Below are 13,507 nucleotides of genomic sequence, written 5' to 3'. Positions count from 1 at the left end.
GACGGTGAAAGTAACCAATCCACCTGACTCACCCACTGAAAGAGAGGATGAACCATACCTGGTAGCAGACGTTATCCTAGGAGGCTACTGCAAGCTCATCAACGCTGACAAACTGGAAGGCGTAACAATTCACTCGCGATGGATCAAACCCTACCGTACTCAAGACGTTGTGCTACCACTTTCCAGCGTCCTCCACACTTTAAAACGCTGTGCTATTTTCTCCAGCATGTATTTTTACAATTACCTTTTCATGTCATATTTGTAATTCCTCCAGAAAATGATTGCAATACTTACATTCATAATTAGGGTTTCAATTTTCAATTTCGAATTAATTGAAGTATTATTTCCATCCAAGAAATTCTTTACCCCTAAAGGAAGACACAAAGTCCTGAGTCAGCCTAAAACCCATTAGAGCAAGCCAGAGAAGGAAACCCTAAGTAAACATTTCGTAAGAAGGCAAGGAAATAGAATATGTGCGGAAAAGGAAGATGCTTTGAGCCATTCACCCAGCAAGACCAGGGAGATCTCACGTCAGGAGCACATACAGGTCCGTGGTATTCCATTATGACATTTTTTTTATCATAAAGAATCACATACATATGAAGGCACACCATTGAGCCTGAAAAGGTTCAGATGTAGTCTTAACAAAGAATTACAACATAAAAACCTTTATTCAAGCAAGCAAACAAAAGATCCTGGACTCATCCTCCACTGAGTACAAGAAAGATATTTATGAATTACGGGAATGTATTTAAAGAGTAAGAGAAGCAAAAATCCTATCCGTCAACAAGGTCGACCGCGTCAGCACCACTACTAGATCCTGCTTCAACGCCATCACCATCGTGGGCCGTTACTGCTTTTTCCTTCGAATCTTCCGCTTCAGATGATTCCGCAACAACGCTCTCCGTCCCAATATCATCGGCAGGAGCAGCTTCCATGTCTTCCTCAAAAGCTACATCAACATCAGAGATTGTGTTGGATGCTTTCAGACGCTCAGGTTCATCTGTGTCAGAATCAAGGATTATCACACCGTCGTGGATTGGATAATCACACTTAACTTCACCAGGAGGGCGTCTATGTTCAACCCTCCGCCCCTTTAACCGTGCTGAAAACCTCTCTGCCCTTGCGCTCACTGGTGCACGCAACGCTTCATCGCGCCTCCATCCCTCCTCCATGTCAATTGCAGCTGAAAGGGCACAGATACGTCCCCTGGAAATACGCAGATGCAGAACAGACATCCCCTGTATAGCACGACCGACTTCGCGAAGTGGGAAATCGATTTTAGACATTACTTCTTCGTGCGCATTAGCTTCGGGCTTGTCAACTTCGAAACTTTTTTCTGGAGAAGTTACAGAATGATCATCGCTCACCGCTTCCATGACAAGCTACAAAGAAGAACAAGTTGTGAGCACAAAAAAAAAAAAAAACGTGTATATCATCATCAGATCAGATAAGTGCTAATCAGTACCTGGGATATACGACTACGAGACGAGAGGAACCCTTGGAATTTATATCTCGCAAGTCAGCAGAATCCCAGGAGAAAAAGGATCTTTACTTGCCACCTATAAAGGCTACTGATTCGGGATAGTGATCAACGATGTTTATCGGATATATCTGGGAAAAACTACCATGCAACGGGCCAAGCTCCGTCAGAACTTCCCGGGGAGCACGACGTCCATCTACACGGTAAATATGTACTCACTCGGTCATTTCCGTATACAAATTTATCACCATCTCATGCCTACCCCACAATAGTGTAACCGTTATGTGCTAGGCAGGGGACTTAATGTTGATGGTGGATTTTCATTTTAAGGTTAAAACTGTGAAAGCCCAAATTATGCGCTAACATCCTGCAAAGGATAAAACCACTGATAAAATGGTGAATACTTCCTCACTGTAAACTTATAGCATTATCAATTAATGCATGACCAGCCTTGTATTTCCTATACTGCTCCACTCTCATTATTGGTGCGGCATGACGACTGAGTGTTTCTCTCAGCAGAGCAATTCGAATCTCCAAGCATTCATAATGAAGCACATACGAAAAATACCCGCACATGATGCAATTCTCGGAGTGTTATACTAACCCGATCGAGCATCTGGAATGTCTACGACAGTCTTGGAAATAATCACGACCACGCAAGTCGGCCACAAAGGTGCAAAGTGACGCCTGACAAAATAATCACCAAACGCCAGCCCAGAATGGATATCCAGACTGGTGTGGAGCATCTTGGAAAAGCTTGTGCGCACAAGACCGCCTACGGAAGTCTCAAATTCATTACGACCGTCCAACTTCACCAGCATGGTTGGACGACGTAGATTATCCCATGACCGGTTAGGTAAAGCTTGTCCTGTACACCGGGGGACCTTCTTCCTACCTGCATGACCGACTCTTCCCTAACCTGACAATATTGCAATATACGATTTCCCGAAGTTGGGTCAGCGTGGAGAATTGAGGGCCGCAGAAAAGTCCACTAAAAACCTAAAATTGATCACGACCATCCAACTTTACCATCATGGTTGGATGGCTTAGATTAACCCTGAGATGGTCGGACACATACCACCGCACTCAGCACCGGCCTAATAAGTACCCCACACAATCGGTCTCTCCAGATGAGGTATATAACACGTATTTTCGGTTAGCCAAACTAGCTAACACGCGGCCGGCCAAAAACCCTAATTAGGGTTTGTGTCGCAAATCGATCACGAGCGTCCATTTTCTCCTGCTCGAATGAAGGGTCCAGGAATAGACTAAGCAGGTCCGGTGAGTATCAACACGATCACTGTGGGCCCATCTATCTCCACACCCGATTGGCCAAGGCATACCATGACTGGTTGCCTCGATTCGCACGCCCAAACTAGGCGTGGTCACACTTCCCAATTGCAAACCAATCTCGACCACTCAACTTCGCCGGACAAATTGAGTGGTTTAGATCACGTTTCTATGAGACAATAAGGTACAGACGTATACACCAGCTCACCAGGCTTGGTCGTCTCGAAACACGCGCCCGAAGTAGGCATGACGCGCGGCCTTTGCGGCATGAGATTTCTGTCGCAAATCAATATCAGCTATTCCTCTTTGCCTGAAAAATTCAGTGGTCTAGATTGCACCTTCATGAGACAGTGAGGTATAGGCGCCTACGCCAGCATGCCGTCTACACACATGCCCGATCGGACCTGCCAAATATGTCTCCCACGCTTGGATTCGACCAAGCTAAAGGTTGGTGTTTGAGCACCTCCTAAACCCTAATCCAACAGTCGCAGATGTGGGTCGCAATCCATCTTGTCCGTCCAACTTCACCAGCTTGGACGGACAACCTAAGACAGGAATTAGGCGACCAGTGAGGTATCACCACAATCACCGTCCACCACTCTTCCGCACAAAGTGATCGGCCAAGTCAGGACTTACCTGTACAGCCTCCAAATGATCACTCGAAGATGGCTAGACATGCATCTATTTTAAGACGCTTAATCGTGACTTACTCCGTTAAGCCTTAAAACAGCGATGATTCACACATGCTAATTATATTCGATGCATTACCTGCATAGAATACACACAATATTTCACAAATATCGACTTCCTAAATAACTTAGTTATTTAATCTAGCATCACATGCTACCTTTTGTGGGTCCCACGATCCACACACTCGAAACATTAATCATGTCACAAACTGGGGGATACATACTGGGGTATTGGTCTGGCGGTTTACAGCGTGCAGCGCACAACGCGCCATCACAAGAATGTGTCGGGAAGACATGGACGGTTAGTGATGATGGGAGAAGTGGGCAAGATTAATCGTGTGACACTAACACACGCAACTCCACTACTACCATCACTCCACTTTCTCCACTTCCCATGAGAGACGTGGATAAGGCTCAATGACTTATATAAATAGGTTCTCCTCCCTATTTCAAAACAACACATGACAGAAACCAAGTGTTGATACAACCGTATCTAAACACCAGAACTGATAGCTTACATTCTGCAACCCAGTTCAGCTTTCTGATACAAGTCATACACAGCCAACACCTTCACAATCTCAACACCTTCTTCGCTTCCCTCCCTAAGATCAACCCCATCTCCTTCACTTTGTGACCGAAGGAATTCTGGAACGGCCATTTATTGGTTTAGGCCAGAGTTGTACAGATTGATTTCTCGAATCACAAGCAATCCCGTGCAGTGCATTTGTTTAGGGTTTAGATTCATTTCTCATCTACACACCCCAAATTACCAAAACCGGCAGAAATAGTTTTCACCCATAAACACTTCCAAATAACAATATGCACTTCATATAATAGCTTCACAAACATTAGCACAAAATATAAATATTGAAGCTATCATTTTATTGAAGTTTCCCCCACACTTAGTCCTTTTTACACTCGGAAGTGGATAAAGAACATAGAATTCGGGAACTTCAAAAGGTTCCTCAGCTTGGTGAACCTGCACAATACTTGAACTAAACACATCAAGTGGTGGATATTTAGAAGTAAAATAATCCGTTAAAACTTTAGAAGCACACAATTCCAATCCTAAGTGGGGTATTTTCTTAAAAGTTGGGTTAACAACTCTTTGAGAAGCTACTTCGATTAGAGGAAAAAATCAATAGATATAAAATTATGCAAAGGATTAGGCAAACCTTGTATCGGATCCTCATTCATTATCTCCAATGAATTATTTACCTCAAATATATCGTGGTCCTCTATCAAACTATTGTTATCTCGCTCAATTAGGTCTTCCACGACTTTAATCAATTTGGTTTCATTCTCAATTGCCATATCTTCAGCAACCTCGTCATCGGAATCAGAATCTCCCCCTCAAAATTCTAGTTTGTTGGTGCAAATATTAGGGTCTTCCGTATGAGTCTCCGATAAAGAAAAAATTGGGTCTACTTCTTGCAAATCAACCGGCCTAAAAACATTGTAATCCGGATGTTCATTATAACGTTGATATGCATTTGAGTATGTCACACCATTCATAACAATGGTTCGGTCATACCAAGTCACCTTCTTTTGAATAGGCGAATGAACATTATTATGATTCGGAGTTGGGATAACTTCATCATTGTTACATGGAATCTCCAAAGGTTGCTCATCTTTCTCCATTTCCTCCTTAATTTGATTCATGTCCCTTCTTAAGTTTTCCATGCCCTCTTGAAGTTCTTGGAGCTGCTCATATCGTTTTTGTTCAACTATATGGAGCGATTGTTGATGTTGCGCCATCGCTTGGATTAATTGGTCAAGACGTTCATCATAACCAACACCTTCACTCACCACACTATTTCCAGACCAAGTCTCCCCTTTTTGAATAGGTGAATGATCATAAAAACGATCAGGAGTTTGGTTAGATACATTGAAGTGAGATTCGGTTGATGTGTTATTCTCCACGCTTAGTTGTTCATTAAGGGGTTCCGGCGTGGAAAATTTGTCCTTGAACTGAAGAATCAACCAATCAAGCTTTTGTTCACTTTCATAAGATAAACGATTAGAAGCACAACGATCCTCCCATCCTTGTGATTGTTCACTTACATGCCCGTCATAAGATTGTTGACCTGTATGAGAATATCCGTAAGGTTCCGTGGGATATTGATCATAGCCAAAAGATTGGTTTTGATTATACCCATAGGATGGTTGGTAGTTGTCATAATATTGAGATTTAAAACCATATTGATTACCACTATTATGTGATTGATCTTTGCTCCTTACATGTTATTTCCGTAAGGAAACATGACGACTCACAAGAAAAATAAAATCAAAAATAAAATAAAAACAAGCTAAACGAATAACAAATCAATTGACAACTGCTCCCCGGCAGCGGCGCCAAAATTTGTATGGGCTGTCGTAAGCTCAACAAATTAATAAATATATTTCCCACTAATTAACTGGTAATATAGCGGTAGTAAGAGATCGTTCACACAGAGAGATGTGTAATTGATATGTTATTTGATCAACAAGATAAAGTAAATAACAAAGGGGGGTTTGGTTGTGAGATAAATAGAAATACAATAAAGAAAAGAGATGATTAAGGAATCCTTCGCCGTTACAAGCGTTAACAGGATTAGAATACTTATCTATTGTTCGTAAGAACCATTCATCACCAACCGTAGGATAACAACTAGATCAGTGTTATTCCCAAAATTCCTTTTATCACTAGATACGGAAGTTCTCGCCTACCAGATTCTATCCAACGAACCACCAAGTAGTAGATCACTTAAGGTGTAATCCAATCGAACGCCTTAAGCTTTGTGAATTTAGGTTGATCCCAGTAGTTAAACTCTTAGATCAAGGTTTACTTGATGGTGTTGTCTTGACACACGATTGCTCCACATAATCCCTCTGTAAGGTCTCGCGATTTCTACTTGTGTAGAGAGTTAATCGACGATTCCTTATCTCATAACTTCCACTAGCAATAGACAATCAATAGACTAATCTGGTTGCGCACCCAAACCAATCTAATAATCACTCATAAACCGTAGATATAGTAAAGACAAACGATGATGATAAAAACTCTCAATAGGTTTGTATTATTAATAAAGCTTCACGCTTAGAACATTGAATTCATCCTTAATCAACAAAGGATTTAGCTACTCATATTACAAAGAAGATGAAAAATGGTGGTTTCCCTCATAAAGGGGTAAACTCCTAGGTTTTGATGTAAAACTTGTGGTATGAGATTCGATGATAGATCAGATTTTACATAACCTAATACCTTTTTATAGGTTTACATTGCTTGGTCTCCAAGTATTTAGTTAGGTTTAGGAACCCGACCCGAGAACACGAACTAACGAAACCAAACGTGCCCTTAGGTCTTCCAAGGAGTAAATACACGTTTCCCATTAGCCAAGTGCGCGAACCCAGTCCGCAAACTTCAAATTCCAGCAGATATTTTCGGAATTAAGTGTGCGAACTCGGTTTGCAAACCCAGTTCGCGGACTTCACTGTCTTCGGTATTCAATGAAAACTGTTTTGGCCTCAACTTCTTCATCCGAACTCGGAATGACCTCATTCTTTTTGAATTATTTTTATCTTTCAATTATATTCAAGATGATGATGAGAAATCCTTAATTTGAATGAGTTAAGATCGGTATTTGGCCCTTCTCTTGATTTTGAGTGTTTTGCTCCTTTTCGTCGCACTTCTTCCACTTCTCTTAGACTTGGGCACTTGGATAATTGGGGTACTTCTCTTCTTAGATCTTTTCAGCACTTTGTATATCCTTTTTGGATGATTCACCTAATAGAGACAAATAAGATAAAACAATGGTAATAATACGAATACATGCAAGAATAATAGCTAAAACAAGTATGAAATGGACACTAAAATCATATGAATTATGCACTTATCAAGAGTCGGGTGTGTTGTCGAGACTCCTCAACTGAGCAAACTCCTCAACCTCACACAGATGCACTGCAAAGGGAGTGCTTAGATTCGAGAGATTAATCCGTAAGACTCCGGCCTAAACCAAGTTAATGGTCGTTCCAGAGTCAACTCGGTTGCAAATAGGGAGATGGGTTGATCTTTAGGATGGAAGATGAGAATTGTGTGGGATCAATGGTGATCAAGGATTGTGGATGTGTTGAAGGTTTCTGCAATTTCTGTGAACTGATAAGTTCGAATAAGTTCTGGTAGATTGATGAATCCTTGAGAGTAAATGCTCGAAAAATTATGTGTAGACGAATGGTGTCCTCTCAATCATGGATTCAGAGACTTATTTATGTTGTCAGAATGGTGAAACACCTTGATCCTGTAAGTGTGACGGTTTCTTGAGTGAAAGAGTGGGGAAGTGGGAAATCGTGGTGAAACCAGTTCCAGGTCGTGCGGAGACTTGGTTAACCGTCCACCCACTGCTTTGCTAAATCTTTCAAACGCTTGCACGAATTACTCACATCTTTCAAACGCTTGACGATCACGTGTCGTAGGCCGCCAGACCAAAACCCTAATTGATATCCCCCCATGTTACATGATTGATGTCTCACGAGTCGTGGAGTCTGCATGACAGACGTGTATTTTATCAGTTGTTGACTAATTAGAAAATGTGTCTAAGTTTTGTTGAATCGGGCATGAGTGATCGAATGCTCGATGATTCATGGATTGAACATGTTAGACGCTCTTAGATATTGCTCGTCTGAGCAAATATTGTAAATTCGAGCAACTGAGCATCTGATATCGTGAATCAATATTTGAACAACTGAGCAAGTATTGCTCAGTTCGACGAATTACTGAATATTGATAGTTTGATCAATATTTGAGTAACTGAGCAAGTATTGCTCAATTCGACGAATTATTTTATCGGTGACGTGACCCAATAAAATCTTAATTAAAATATTGGTAGACTTCCAAATATTATATAATTAATCCAGATGTTGATTATTGGATCAACATAAATTTTATCAATGTTTGAACTTGCTCAGAATGATGATTTCGTGGAGCGTTTGTTCAAAACCCTAATTTTTGATCAATTGTTCGTCAATTGATGAATTATTGAAAATAGGTCATGAGTGAGGGAGGGACCGACCACATGGAATGAGGGAGTCCATGTGGCTCCCAAGTGCTCGAGTAGGCGTGCACCAGGCCCTTAGTTGGCCAGTTGGTGAAAGAATGATGATTAAATGCCAGTTTCATCATTTATTGAAATAATGATCAATTGAGCATTAGGTGATAAAACCTAATTATGGAAAAGTGAAGGACCAACCAAGAGGGAATAAAACCAGCCCTTGGTGGTCATGGGACCAGTGGATGGTCGTTTGAAAAAATTTCAAGTTGGTTGGAAAGAGTTTGGAACCAATATGAGCAATTGAGCAAATTAGGTCAAAATTATAAGAATGTGCGGGACCGGATCCTTGCAAGCCTTAGGGAAGGCCTTGGTCGGTCAATTAAGCATGCCCGTGTCACCATAATGTCCGCGTCTCAGTCCTGAGAATTTCGGCATTTTCTGATGTGCGTTTGAGCAATATTTTGAATTTTCAGAAGAGTACAATCTTTGACTGAAATTCTTGATTTTGCTCGAATGAGCAAGTAGAACTTTGCTCGTTTGATCAAAATTTGGAAAATATTAAAACAATGATATTTTGATATTTGACATGAGTATCCTAGTCGGTCATGTGACCATTTGGCTTTTTGGCTTTTTCATGGTTTGAGCAATATTTGAGAAAATATGAAGAAATCATGATTTTTGCTCAAACTGAGGAGTTTCATGAGATGAGGGAAATAACAATTATGAAAGACTAGGGATTGTAAGGTGTGGGACCGGCCGTGACTAGGGCATGGACGGCCGGCCAGGTAGCCCGGTCCCGCAACATCTTTCCATATTTTTTATTGTTTTTCATGAAACCGTGAAAATATGGAGAAACCATGAGTTTTGCTCAAACAAGGAAAGTTGCTAGAATGAAGGAGTTTTCATGAGTTCATGAAAATAATAAAATAAGAAAAAATAATGGAAGAGGCATGGGGACCGGCCACGGCTAGGGCATGGCCGGCCGGTGGGTCCGGTCCCTGGGCGCCTCTTTATTATTTTAATATTATTATTTTCTCTCTCCTGTTTTGTGTAGGATTCCTCATTTGTCCATATTTTCGAATGCTCGTTCGTGCATTTGGGTGCTCGTTCGTGCATCATTGTTGAGTACACTTGCACGATTTTCTTGGGGCTTACTCAGTGATAATCCAGATGCCCGATTGTCAAGTATTTATTACTAATTCATGAAATTTAGTAGAGAATGATTCATGAAACAGGGTAATAAAGGTGAGTAGTTATTTATTATCAATCCATAAGATCGGCCGTGGATTCGATTACGGATTCAGAATAATAAAATGAGCATTACCAACCTATAAGATCGTGGATTCGACTACAAGATAGAAGTAATAAAATTGTTTATTACCTTTCATGAGATCAGCCGTGGATTTGATCATGAAAACGGAGTAATGATATTATCTATTACCATTCCATGAGATCAGCCACGGATTCGATCATGAAATCGGAGTAATGAGATAAAATAGATTATCTTCTAGGAATTCAGTGGTGAATGTCATGGTAGAATTAATATATTGCAGAAGGAATATTATCCAGTTAAAGCGTCATACCCATTCTGAAAGGTGCATAGTCAGGGAACAGTGAGTGTCACCGACGTCCTGAAGGCGTATTACCCTCTCAACAATTATGTATGGAGAACCGACTGAATCTATACACGGTCTCTCTACATATTCAGGGAAAAATGAGTGTCACCGACGTCCTAAAGGCGTTTTGCCCTCTCAACAATTATGTATGGAGGACCGCCGATCATTCTTCTATGTAAAGAGGTCATGATGAAATGCACAGCATCGAACGATCAGCTAGTGGGAGGCTTTTCGAGAATCATATTCATCATGGCTCTGAGAGGAACTCGATCAGAGATCGTGAAACGGTTCATGGATCGTAAAATATGAATCATCACATGCGTTCCTGAAGCTAGGTCAGAAACATGCAGTATCATGATTTTACGATTTTGACCTTTGTTGAAGATCCACCATCAACAATAGCGTACGATATTGAGTCTTCAAGGAGGGTGAGCGATAATCAGTGGGATGGAGACGTCTTTGGAGAGTCATGTCGAGATACTACCGCATGTGTCTTTGTGGACAAGATGAAGTTGTTGTTCCGCCTCTACAAGGTGTCTTGACAGGAATTTATGTGATCTTCTGTAGTAAAATTACCCGTTGAGATTTACTCTTCTTTTGGGAGGATGCTCAATCGAACTTGAGAGTAGTATATGCCTTCTGGTACAATTAGGGTAATAGATACATTCAGGTCCAACTGCGCAGTCAATTTTTGTTTGTTTTATTGATGGAAGAGTTCTCTGGGAATCTGCTAGGTAATTCTTCACGTGGAGGAGTCGTTTTTTTGACATGAGAAATTATATGTGATCGTCATATCTTGTCCTTCGCTCATTGCGTCTGAGCCTGACTCATCAAATAACCTGTCAATTGGATTTTCTCGACATAAGAGACTTTGACCGAGGGAACTGCTAGTATGCGCCTGAATGAGTAACGTGTATCCTGAAGCTATGGTTTCGGATCCTTCTCTTGTTTTACTTCAGTGACAGTAGCTGGTTGTAGTTGTATGTCGAGTAACGGAGTTTTATCTGAATTGTTGGCACTTAAGATTTCTTTTCCCTTGGTAGGTTCAGGTGCGAAGATATTCTTCTTCTCCTTATTAGGTGAACTGAGGTCCCATCGGAAAATTATACTGGATAATCGTTGGTGTAGCTGAGATGGAGGCTCATCGATACTTAGTCGTACAATCACTAGGACTCCTTTTCTTTCTATCGGGACAGGTGTTGAGATAGCATATCAACCGATGGATTTGAATCTTCAGATAAGTATGAGCTTTGGCCGAGCAATGTCTTGGAAGCTAGTCTCATCTTATACTTTGTCACGTTCTTTTTCTTGGTCATGATCCTCTGAAACACGAAAACGGCAAGATGCATCTCGGATGGCGATTTATGACCTTATGTGGCTCTGCAAAGCTTTTGTCTAGGTCACGAATTTTTTGGAACCTTTCCAAGTTTTCGCTAAGTTTGTCCTGTAAACGACGAAAAGAAAAATCCGACAGAAAAAGAACTAGGTCAATCTGATACAGAATGAAAGAGTTATAAGTAAAATAGTAAAGTGAAGTAAACTTCCCGAGTCCCCTGTGATCAGGTTGAGGGCCATTGACCTAAACGAATTTTGGAGAAAATATTCGTCAGAATCTCCAAGTTTAGAGCATTATATGATCCTTGAGGTCCTTGAGAGTGATAAGGTCGACTGGATGGTTTCTTCTTTGTTATGTCGCGTTCGTAATGAGCTTTATCTTCTCAAGTGAGGTCGATTGCAGGCAAGATCCTGTCAGTGCTATTCTCAGCAGTTCTAGTACTCTTTTTTTAGGAGACGTGTACTCGATCTAGATTTGTTGGATCTATCCCTACTGGTAACTCTAAAGGCGTTTTCAGATAAGTCTGGATGTCGATCAGAGATTTTGCAAGATTTTGTTGATTCTCCGGGAGTTCTCCTTGGTCCGTATCCAACGTTTTCAAGGGTTAACAGTAGATTTTTATGAAAATAGGTTACTAGGGCGTTTTGTTATGCATGAAGATATCCATGTGATTCGGGACGCACTAACCTATTCACTAAGGTCAAACTCGAAAGAGAGAGAAAGTGTTGGTAGGGATAACTCTCTCGGCTAAACTTGTAATGGATTTACAAAAACTGAATCAATGGAACGTTTTTATGTTTGGATTCGTGGAATCGTCTTCCTTCCTAAGAGACCATGATTGATATCTGTAACTGTGTGAACAACCTCCCACTGCGGTCGCCAAAATGTAGTTACCTAAAATCTGAGAGAGGTTAGAAGTGGGATTCTAGGGTTTCTGAAAGTGAGTTACATGAGGTTGAGCACGAACATTCTTCGGCTAAACCACGCACAGTGGCCGTTCAAAGGCTGCTTCAGTCACATGGAAGAGATTTAGGGCTGCTCTTAGGGAGGGAAGCAGGTGAAGAGAGAGATCAGAGAATTCTAGGGTTTGGAGAAGAATTGCTCTTAGAGGTTTGTTGATGGTGGCTTTTAGGTCAGGGTTAAATTTGTAATCACATTTAATATGTTGTCATTCTGCAAAGAGACAAGGCCATGTAAAAGTGATGAGTGTTCAACCTCTCCACTGGCGCATTTATTGAGAAACTCAATATATCTGTATGAAATTTATCCAGAATGGTGCATGTAGCAACAATCCCAGATATTCTGTAAATTTTGGCGCCTTGCCTGTATTATTCAGATAATATAAGTTTCTTTGAATGCTTTATGTGCTATGTTCCCCGCCTGAACCCATAGGCCAGCTGGCGCCATTTGCAAGTGGCCACACCCCACGTTTCCCGACCGTCCCCTGTTTCATGTCGACCAATCAGGTCGCCTTAAACCCGCCACACGCACATGAGTTGTGGCTGGGCCCATACTTGCCGGTCCTATTTCCCATCGACCAATCATGTCGCTTTAAATCCGCCATGCGCGGTGGAAGTGTGGCCACGCCCATGCTTGGCCGGACCTTCTTTTCTATTGACCAATCAGGTCGCTCCAAACCTGCCACAGTGTTAAAAAAAGGCAAATGGCGCCAGATGGTCACAAAGCCATTTGGCATTCCAAAAACCGCGCCAACATGCTAATGGCATGCCAAACGTGCATACCAAATGTGTCATTCCGCTCCGGCGTGCTAGTGGCATGCCAAACATGCTACGCCGCGCCAATACGCTAATTGGCATGCCAAACATGCCAAACGTGCCACTTTTCCGCAGCAGCATGCCGAACGTGTCAGCATATCATAAATAGCGCGCCTACGTGCTAATCCACCTTCTATTCGTGGCCAACGCCATAACAGACTTCAATTAGGGTTTCCTAATCAGAAACACGGATTTGCTTAGTGGCATTAGTCTAAACCCTAATTTCCAGTCGTGGCCCAAATTCCGCCACTTTGGCCCCACAACATGCCATGAGCCATGCAGAACCCGACA

Source organism: Papaver somniferum, chromosome 7 (genome assembly GCF_003573695.1).
Source record: "Papaver somniferum cultivar HN1 chromosome 7, ASM357369v1, whole genome shotgun sequence".
In the NCBI taxonomy this organism is placed as follows: Eukaryota; Viridiplantae; Streptophyta; class Magnoliopsida; order Ranunculales; family Papaveraceae; genus Papaver; species Papaver somniferum.
The sequence above is the reverse complement of the archived record's forward strand: the minus strand, read 5'-3'. Positions refer to the sequence as shown.